At 31.9% G+C, this 11239-nt stretch overlaps 1 long non-coding RNA gene across 1 annotated transcript; it reads left to right on the top strand.

The window, feature by feature from the left end:
• Nucleotides 1–833: 833 nt before the first annotated feature.
• LOC141633951 (uncharacterized) lies at nucleotides 834–7768 on the top strand. Its single transcript, XR_012538716.1, has 3 exons — nucleotides 834–977; nucleotides 7028–7090; nucleotides 7578–7768. It is a non-coding gene; the product is annotated as an uncharacterized LOC141633951 (long non-coding RNA).
• The last annotated feature ends 3471 nt before the right edge of the window (nucleotides 7769–11239 follow it).

Here is an 11239-nt window from a genome sequence, read left to right as displayed (position 1 = left end):
CAACCTTTAAGCTATTTTGCACGAGTATTAGAATTAACAGGAGTTGATAATTCACAACGAGTAGGACTTGGTGTATAGTTTAATAATGATATCTTGTAATATTATTTAATTTAATATCTGTTATAAAATTTAAGCGTTATGTAAAACTTGGACTACATATTTATGCTTGAAAAGGTAGCTTTTGCATCCGTTTTAGATTTCTCAATAGTAGTTATAATAGTCGGTAATTTGGTACTTTGATGAGTCTTACGTGTCCTTGCATATATATAATTAAAATAAACGTACGACAATGTTATAAAATTGACATTAAATATCGCTTGAAATCTCGACTTTAATTACAATGAGAGTTTTCAAAAACTCAATTTTTAATGTGAGGAATCAAGAGTAGCTTGTGATTGTCAGACTATCTTTAATCGCTCAAAATAAAAATCTCTTATGTATGCGCATAAGATTATAATTAAATTTATTAAGATTAAAATAGATGAACATAAGTCTTTTGTTAATAGTTTTACAATGTTTTATCGTAAATCTATTTTACCAGAGACTTACTCTTCCAGAGGACAGTAAAATTGGGGTGAAGTAAGTATGATTTTGTTTGTAATTGGGAACAATACCGACTTGCCAAGATTCAGATGATGTGAGATGTTTGGTTCAAGTAGAACAACCCGTCAAACTCATTCTCAAAAGTGGTAGTATTGGAAACCTCCTTCTTTTTTTCTTTTTTTTTTCTTTTTTTTTATCTTGGAACCGATCCAACATTATTCGCCTTGTACCAATTTTGCCCATATTACTCTTGTATCAAACTGAGTTGATAAGTAATAGAGGAAAAGCAAACATAACCAACCTCAAATAAAAGAGAGCTTGAGCAATAAATATAAAAATTCTCGTACGAAGACATGTATATACTGATATACATAGGATGACAGGTTATTTATCTTAAACAAACTCTTCATTGATGTCATCTCCGGATAACTAAGGTTAGCCAGTTTTCTTTTTTATAATACATGCATAATAGAACTTAATTAAGAGGTCTTAGATAGTGGTGTCTCAATTCATAGGTCCTTAAACAATTATAAAAATTATTGGGTGAGACCTTATTACCAATAACTTGAAACTATCTTTTGTTATAAATTACATAAAAAATATTTACCTTATGTACCGTATATACTTTTTCACACAATATTTTTTAGCACCATTACCAATGTAAGACGTTATTTCTTTGATGTTATTATAAGAACGCTCACATAATGGGTAATTAGTAATTTAATTTTCATTTACAGGTCACTTTTTATTTATTAGTTAGTTTCAAATATATTAATAGGATAGCTCACACTATTTAGTTATGCTTCTTGTCTTTCATAAATTTGCAAGCGCACTGTACCTCAAAAATTTTAAGGAACTGCAAAGAAAAAGGGAAAAATTTCACAAATAAATATTATTAATACAATAGATGATAAACGAATTAAGTATGGCGCACTAATATCAAGGCAAGTTCAGCGTTTGCAAATCATACAAAATAGTATTAGGGTAAGATTATTGGTAGTCTTGAGACAAGACTTTGGTAAATCTTAAGACAAAGACTCACCCAAAACTATCAATAATCTACCTGGTCTTGACAAAGTTTATATATTAAACAAAACCAAAATTTAGAAAATAAAACATCTATGGTTATGCTACTTACGTTAAAACTTAAAACCGAACCTTGTTTGCATTAATATATTGGTTGTTATATAACCATCCAAAGTATAAAATTTGCTAACCTACACATACAACAAAATAAATAAGACTTGTTAGAAAAGTATTAGACAACAATCTAATTCAAAGCAGTTCAAGGCAAAAACAAAGTATTAGCGGATTATTTCTACACTAAAATTTAAACACAAGGTAAACATTAAGATCCAAAAAACACCACAGATAATGTCATATACGACATTTGAAAAAAATAAATAGAAACATAAAAACAAATCAACGTGAAGCGATGATTACACTAATTTTCTGAATCAAACTGTATGTATATATATATAAATATATTAAGGAAATAGTGTTTGTTTAGGTTTTTAAATTTCTAGTAATTTTATTCAATCATAACTCTGATGGTAGAGTTTGTATAGGGGTTCTGCATATAATATTAGTTAGACACAAATTGTTTATATATGTTCCGTATGTTAGTTGTTGTAGGTTATACATTATTTATTTTTATATCGGGTAATTTATAAAAATTGGACTCTCTAAAATCACTCGAAAAAAACTTCCTTTAATAATATAGATAGATACTAGTTGAAAAGCCCGTGCGATGCATGGGGCTCTTATTAGAATTATCTGTAAAAATATATTTTTAAGTAACAAAAAAATCCAACTATGTTGAATCATTGATGAAAAAAAAATCATGATTGGTATAGTTGATTGATGAATTATTGGTGCTTTTATCGTAAAAAATTGACATTCAATAGTACTTATAACATCAAGTGATTTAGTTATAATATGTACTTTGCTTTTTCATTATCGCAAGCACAATTGGTTTTTAATTCAATAAAAAAACGCTCTTTATGTAAATATGGTGGAGCTCACTAAAATGAATCCTAATAAGGAGACAGACCTTTATGAGTCTTGTAAATTATTTTAACCTACAACAACTATGTAAACTGAATGATGTTACGTAAAACAACAATTATCATAATTATATATAGTGTGTTCAAATAAAATGTTAGATCTCTTAAACATATTTTACCTTGATTATATATATTTACAATTAAGAATATTTGCTTCTTATTAACTTCTCTAATTCATTGATTATATAACCAGTTGTATATGTTGTACAATGTAGAATCTGAGCTTTGTGATAAAGTATCTAAGCTTTATGTTAAATAATATGAGCTTTATTAGAAAGTATATATTGAACTCATCCATTTACACATTAAAAACATGAACTTTGAATTAGCTCAGAAAAAATACATATAAACTCGGGATCTTATACCTTGGTTGTACAATGCTTATGGTACAACTGGATGTATAATCCTATTTGTATAACTTCTCGCAACATCAAATCCAAACTGAATTCCAATAGAATTATTATTCTCTAAACAACAATAAAAAATATTTGTGATTTTATTGCATAGAATGCACGGGGCAACATCATTTATTAGTTTTATGACATCATTTAAAATCGTTGAGTTACCAAATAAGTATTTTATGGTTAGACTAATGTATTGACGACTCTGCAAAAGAAATACATAGGATCATTGGGAAGAGGACGTACATTTAGTGTGAATTTCCTAAAAGATAATGAATTTTGATCCCAAAGTCTAACGGGACTAAAATACTCTACCAAGTCTCGAATAATAGGGAAAAAAAGACTAAAAGCAAAGATGTCATATGGGCGAGGGGACGGGACGAATGTAGGTTTTCTCATACCCATATTAGTTAGAAAAATTACATGCCCTTAGTTGTCACAAGTAAAAAATTTCAAAACCATAGATCAACTTGTGTAAATCTTAAAATAGTTCGTTCCATAAAAATGTTATATTCTCGCTTATTCTATAGTTTTCAAATATTTCTGATATTTTGTTTACCCATGTCTAGCTAACATACACCAATGGTTGACGTGATTTAAAATTCAGTTTGATTGTGAAACTTTATTTATATTCGCTGTATCCAAGACAAAAGAGATATAATTGGATAATTGTGATAGATTTTCCTTTTGATCAAATTTTTTTTTTTAAGCCTAGTAACATGGTTATTGATCATTTAAGCTCTATTTATGCTTAGATAATTTGGATGCTCCTTTGTAAGAAAACCATTCCTATTTTCTACCCTTTATGGATGAATAAGAATAAGATGTACCCTTTCTTGCAAAAAAAAAAATTGTTTTTTTTTGTTATTGTAGAGTTAACAATTTTTTAATATGGAATGCTATTTATTTTGAACCAATTGCTTATTTATTCTATTTCTCATGATTATGATATATACGTACTTTGTGTTATAATGTCTCATTGCTAATATTTATTCTGAACCAATAGCTATTTATTTTATTAATCAAGTTTATAAAATTAAAAATGGAACATGAGATTAACTCCTAATAATAGGTTCAAAAGTAAGTAAACATGGACCCAAAAAAAATATCAAAAAGAAATTAATTTGATATTATGAAGGTTAAGAGATTATGGAATTAAAAATCTAATATTTAGGCCCTGTTTCGAACAAAATAAACTTAAATTTATCTAACCAAAAATTCATTTATGTTTTTTGTTGTAAGTATTTGGTGGACAAATTATTTACCAAAATAAGCGAAGCATGTGAGTAATAAGTTACCTTTTTTTTTTTTTTTTTTTTTTAAATACTTCAATTTATAATATTAAATATGAAGTACTTACTATGTCCTTTTATGCCATATTATCAAAAAAACTATCTTTCGGTTAGTTTAAAAAGTAGTTTTTATTTAGTCAGTTAACTGATCGGTTCCGAATTTCCAGTTATCTTTTAAGCTCATTTTTTAGGTTTCAGTTAATTTTTATAATGAAATCTGAGATATAGTATATGAATAATGTGTATGACATTAATATACAATATAATTAGTTACATAGTGTATTTTGAGTATGTAGCACCTACTATTTCGTAATGTTTAGATTACTTGGATATATGCGGGTGGTTTATATGAAATTTTGTAGTAGATGAAATTAGGTGATACTACTAATGCGTGAGTCTACAATCGATCATCAATTCATCATATGAATAACACTGTGAGTTGTTTAAACCCCCAAATTATACTTCAGTTTTTCTCGGTTTCATTCCCCCATCTAATGATCTCCACATTCTTATAGAAAGTAAATTAGTTAAACAAAAATAGTAACATATATAGATTAGTGAAATGTTTTATGTATTGATAACTTGAATGTATATAGAGGCATTTATGTTTATGATTTCTATACACACACTCCAATGATTATTTAGTGATTACATTTTGATGAAATCGTAATTTATATTTCGTGTAATCGCGTAAGGTTACATTACATCATCTTAACATAACACTTTAATAAATAAATTAATCTTTTATCCGCCAGCTTCTTGAATTTTCATGCGAAAATACAAACTAAAAATATATGAGACCATAAGTTGGGGAAAATAAATACGATAACTTGAATTATTATGAATTTTTATTATCTATTTGATAATTTTAATTTACTAATATTAGTATAATTTTATTTAAATATATTTGATCTACTTATTTTAGGATAATTTTATTAAAATTTGTTTTAAATACCAAGAAATCTACTTTTATTAAGATAGTTTTATTTATTTAACTTTTTTCGAAATCTACTCTTGTTAGGATTTCTAAAAAAGTTGGACGCTCTAATATCGCTCGAAAAGTTTCTGCTTTATATATATGTATTGATTGATTGATTGATTGATTGATGATTCATACGATCGCCTATGCCTCCTGGCCTTCCCTATAATAATCACATATGAGATCTTCTTTATATCGTTAAGGAAATTGTCATTACAAATATTTCTCGTGTGCTGCTCTTCACCAACGGGGGCCAAAAAGAATTTTTTTCCAGAGTATTTAGTTGTCCTGAGAATTAGGCATGTGATATATCATTAAATACTCCCTTTCTATACAAAACATGTTGGTTATTAAGACATGCGTCAAAGCTAGGGCGCATATTGTCGTATATTTGTTATTTGCATGAATTGTAGTCATCTTGGAGAACCATACTAATTTCGTGTTAAATCAAAGTGTACATTAGAGACTCCTTAAGTTTATAAACTACCTATACTATATTTAATATGGAGTAAATAATTGTATGTATTTACTTATTTAGTTGGTAGGATGTTTGTACCGTAGTTGATGAGTAAATTACTATCTAAATAATAACTCCTTATTCCTTATTGTATTGTGAATATGTTTGCTAAATATAGAGGCACTTGGACGATGTACATATATATACACTAAAACGTCTGTTTTCTCATCGAGCCTTCTCATCTTCACTTTTCAAATTGCTTCATTTGTAAACAATTCCTACCAATGATATTATCTCAAACGGAGTAGGATATATTCCTATAAATTCGTTACCAGACGGAGGCCTAGGTAATATTCCATGAGAAATCACCATTACAAAAATTTATGATAAGTTACTGTAAGTTTATGACCTAGCTAGGTTGATTATTGAGCTTGTGAGAACTGAAGGGTGTTAATACGTACGTACGAATAATTAATTTAGTTTAGATATGTTTTTGTCTTATAAAGGATGGGGTTAGAGACTAGATGAGGGCTTAACTACTCAATCTTAGCTTCTCTCATGGGGGTGTTTATTTTGCCAAGTGAAATGGTGATGATTATTAGTTAGAGTCTATTTAATCGTGTGACTCCCATAAGGACTTGCGAGATTGTTGTTAAGAAAAAGAGAAGGTAGTGTTATATGGACCTTCAGCCGAACTTTGTTGGATTTCACTTTGGTTGTATAGTATATAGTATATGTAACGACTCAAATTTTACACGGCATTATGATTTAACTCAGTATTTGAATAAAGGACAAGTATGTGTAATACCTCGATTTTCTAAGTCTGTTACTCGGCCGAATATAGTTTACTCGGCCGAGTAAGAGTGTCGTGTGTTTCTGGACAGTTTACTGCCCAGGAATACTCGGCCGAGTATGGGAATACTCGACCGAGTAGAGGATACTGGGTCGAGTATACTCTATACTCGACCGAGTATCTGGTCTGACGGGTAATATTTTCCGCGGTTGATTTAGAAAGGATTAGAGTTATATTAAGACGCGTTTTACAGTTTCTAATCATTTTACAAAACCTAAACTACACAACGTAACTCTAATCCTCTTCAAATCTCTCTCTCATTTGCGTGGATTGTTCGTGAGTCTAGTTCATCTTTCCTTGCGTCGATTTTGTCGGTAAGCCTCTGATTTCATGAGTCTCATTAATTTGTCTTTTAGGGTTTTGCCCTAATTTGTGATTTGGGGGTTTAGGGTTTGGTCATCATATGTGTGTTGATTGTGGATTATCGTTGTTATAGGTGACGATGTGGTAGTTGTTATGCATTTGCATAATTGATTGCAGCGTAGCAGATTGCGAAAAGGTAGGATTTCCCTACTCAGTTCCTGTTTAATTGAATTGAGATTATGTTATTTTGCGTACGATTGTTTGTCTGCTGATCATCGTTGGAGTATTGGTGCGGTGTTGGTGTGGTGATAGTGTTGGTGTTGTGATGATTGTGGTGGAGTCACTTGCGGGAGTGGCTTCACACCCTAGTTCGCCCTCCGTGGAACCCACCACGGGAGGGGATGTGCACATTAAGGGACAGGGATATCGCTCGTTGATGAGCGGGACTTTGGTGGGGATTGGCTGCGGCCCCCCACTGGCGGCGAGGATTACCTGTTGCGATGGGTAATCTGGCAGAGCTACACACTTCGGTGTGTAGTCGGTTACTGTGTGAGATCGGGAGATCGGAGGAGGAGGATGATCAGCTGGTTGCTTATTGTACTTGTCTTACTTTAATTATTCAGTAACTGACCCCGTTGTTGTTATGTAAAATCTGTGGTGATCCATTCGGGGATGGTAAGCAGATTGTGACAGGTGATGCAGTCGTTTAGCTTTGGGGCAGTTATGGGGAGTCACCACGCAAGCTAGCTTTCACTGTCAAGAGTCTTAGTCGTCTTTTATAGTCGTTGGTTTTATGATAGTACTTTGATGTCGGATTTTGAGATTATGTAAACTTTAAATCCTTTGTACTTTAATAAATGTGTTTTGGATTGTTGCTTTGGATATACTAATCTCGGGCAACCGAGATGGTAATAGCCTTTCATGCTAGGGTAGTCCTTGGTAAGATACCTTGGTATGAGGGGGTGTTACAGTATGATATAGATCCACGTATGCGTATAAGTTTAAAACTCTTCAAATCATATTAACCAGATTTGAAATTTTCTCTTAGCTTACGTAAGTTGGTCGAGCCGAGCCCAATTAAAGACAAGCATGATACATGAGATTAATTCATCAAAAAACGATTTATATTCTAAAAAATGAGGTCAGTTGAAACCATACGTAGCCGGTGTACTACTGAATTATAAACGGTATGAAATTACAAGTTGGCCTGTGCATCGCACGGGCATTAAATCTAGTATATACTTAAAAGAGGAACTTTTTGAGCGATTTTATTGACTACAACTTCTGCGGAATAAATTATTTGTATAAAAAAATATATAAATTGTGTATAAAAATTAATATATATACATTAAAAAAATAGTTTACAACAACAAATCTCCTACTCCAATTAAAATTAGATTTTCAAGCTAGGTTAAAGAATCTATTTTTTAGAATTTATCTTAATCTTAGATAAACTTAAATGAATCTTATATATATATATAAAACTGGGTTGAGACGCTGTGGATGCGACACGTGTCAACCCAGCATTAAATACGAGTATTAATTACAGTTGAACATTAAATATAAACTTAATAAATGCAGCATAAATCTCAGTAAATATTAATTATAATTTAATAAATTTTATTATAAAATTATAAAATAATTAGGTTGATTTGATTCTAAATTTATTAAAAAAAATATTTTGATAAAAATTCTAAATTGTAAATAAAAACGTTCATTGCGAAAATTGCTTTCAATCAAGTATACTTTTCATTATAGTTATTAACATATTTTGATGTGTAGAGATGATTAAAGTGAGCTTCTTACAATGTTTTACATTCACGTAAAAAAGTATTTTGAGAAACTTATAAAACTTAGACCATTAATTTTATTAAGAAAAATATATTTTGAAGAGTCATTGTATATATTAAAAACAAAACTTAAAAAAAAAGACACTACTAAGATATAAGTTTTTACATTGTGGGAACGAAAAAGTTATATTGCGATAAAATGAATACATATGAGATTTTGAGAGGTTTAAATACTGTAATAACGAGTATGTATGTACACAGTGATCACGAATGAGTTTGAATAATTAAAAGAAAAGTAATGATTATTGAGTAATATAATATTATATAGAGTTTTTCTACGTGGTACCCCGTGTTGCTTCGCATTCTACGTGGTACCCCTATATTTTTGAAAATATAAGTGGTATCCCTAAATGTAGTAAAATGTTCTAAAAATACCCAATCTACTAAAAATCACGTTTTAATATGTTAGATTTTGTAAAGAAAATATGTTTACAATTGAGTAGACGATGTTTATGATAATGACATGACAAGTTATTGCCAAAAAAATCAATAAAAAATGTATAAATTAAACATCTTAAAGAGGCGGATTAGAGCATTTTGGGTATTTTAAGATGTTTTTATCATGTTTAGGGGTACCACGGGTATTTTTGAAAAGCGAGGGGTATCATGTAGAATTCGGATAAATACAAGGGTACCATGTAGAAAAACCTTATTATATAAACAACATGAATAAGTAGAATACACATTACATTTTTCTTTAATATCTGTAGTAAAATATGTATACGTCAAAAACAAAACATTAGTCATGACTAACTAGATATTACTTTTATTTAAATATTTTATATGTTATCTTATAAAAATGATATTTGAGAAAATTCAACCTATTTTATTTACGGTAAACTCTTAAACATTGTTATATTTAGTTGTTAAAAAAAACAATAGGTGCAAATTTCTGATAGATATGTTTGACACATAGTACATGTTAGACACAACCAAAACATTTGAATAAGTTTAGTTTGGGCCATATATGTTTGATACATAAATATCAAACGTTATACATACAAAATTAAAAATTGCATAAAATTGTATTCACATGATTTTGAATAAATCTTTTAACTGATTTGGAACATAACGTACCGTGAAATGATATAATTTGATACCTTAATGTTGATTGTTGCATTATTCGTGTTCCGGGTGTAATTCCAGAGCAAGTATCGTTACCACCCGTGGCTTGTAGAATAATGTCTTTGGTTGAACCCTTCTCGCTCCTATCGCCTCTCTCGGCCTTTCCTGCAACAATGAACGAATCGAGGGCTTGGCTTTGTGCCAAGCGTACCCCTCCGACGCCTTGAGTCGGTGAACTTAGAGGTATAAGTTGTATACTAATTGGCTAGGAATGCATTGTAGAGAGATAAGGGAGATATTACCAGATGAATAGTGTATTTTAGGTTAAGTTGTGGGATCCTTTCCTCAATGAAGGTTGAGGAGTATTTATAGGCTTTCACCATTTGTCGCGTAGTGGCCAAGTGGCCAAGTGGCTTATTAGGTGGAAAGACCGTTCTACCCTCGGCCGATGGACCTACGGCGGCGCAGAGAGGGTCTTGGATGCGAGTACGCGGACATGTGTCCCTTTGGCGAGCTGTCCGGCCGAGACCACAGCTATCGAGCCGATGGGTCAGACGGTTAAGCGATCTAAGCCGTTGACTTCTTTGTGGATATCCTTGACCTTGCTCGGTGTGTTGACTTGGTCGGCGGTGCGAATATGCCCCATCAATTTGCCCCCGCGTAGTCTATGCCGTGGTATGGGCTCCGGCGTATCTTTGAGCATATATTCGCACTAAGTAAATTTCGCAAATTTTTCGATCGGCGTCTTCTTGTGTATCGGCGTGGCACCTGTTATTCCGTACCATATACCATATCCCCCCTCCACATGGATGCGTAAAGGGTATCCGATGTGGAAAAAGAACATGACGCTGGCCGAGACCAGGGCTGAGAGTGCCGGTTGATTTTGATTGCCCCACCGGTACTCCATGGCTTGGTTGATCGGTAGCCGGCGGATACTAGATACCTAGGAATTTGTTTGAGGGAGATGAACAGTCGAAGAGATGTGAATAGGCGTGTTGAAGACGTTTGGTCACTGTTGCATTGATTGACATTCAACTGTTGCGACGATTGACATTCCGCGGTTGCATGCTTGACACGTGTGTGTTCGCTGATTGGTTGACGCTTCATGGGCTGTGCCCTGATTGGTCCTTCTTCATGGGCTTTTCTCTATAAATAGGGTAGTTATTCCGTGATTTTGGCCTCCATTTCATTTTCGAAAATTTTCTCCAAAATCTTCATCTTTCCAAACTTTCAAGGGTTTTCTTCTTCTTAATCTTCGGAGTATTCGGTCCGTGAGTATTATTTTTCTTTAAGGTAAACAAGCAAACTTTTATTTTTTTCTTGTTAGTAATTTGTTGTGAACCATGTCCTCTGATGCTGGGATTGGTACTTCTGCGCCGGGGGGTTCCCCGTCGCGTCTTGATGAGGAGGAGGTGCTGGAGGCCATCCCG

This window comes from Silene latifolia, chromosome Y (assembly GCF_048544455.1).
Source record: "Silene latifolia isolate original U9 population chromosome Y, ASM4854445v1, whole genome shotgun sequence".
Taxonomy (NCBI): Eukaryota; Viridiplantae; Streptophyta; class Magnoliopsida; order Caryophyllales; family Caryophyllaceae; genus Silene; species Silene latifolia.
This window is presented reverse-complemented; position numbering and strand designations above follow the sequence as displayed.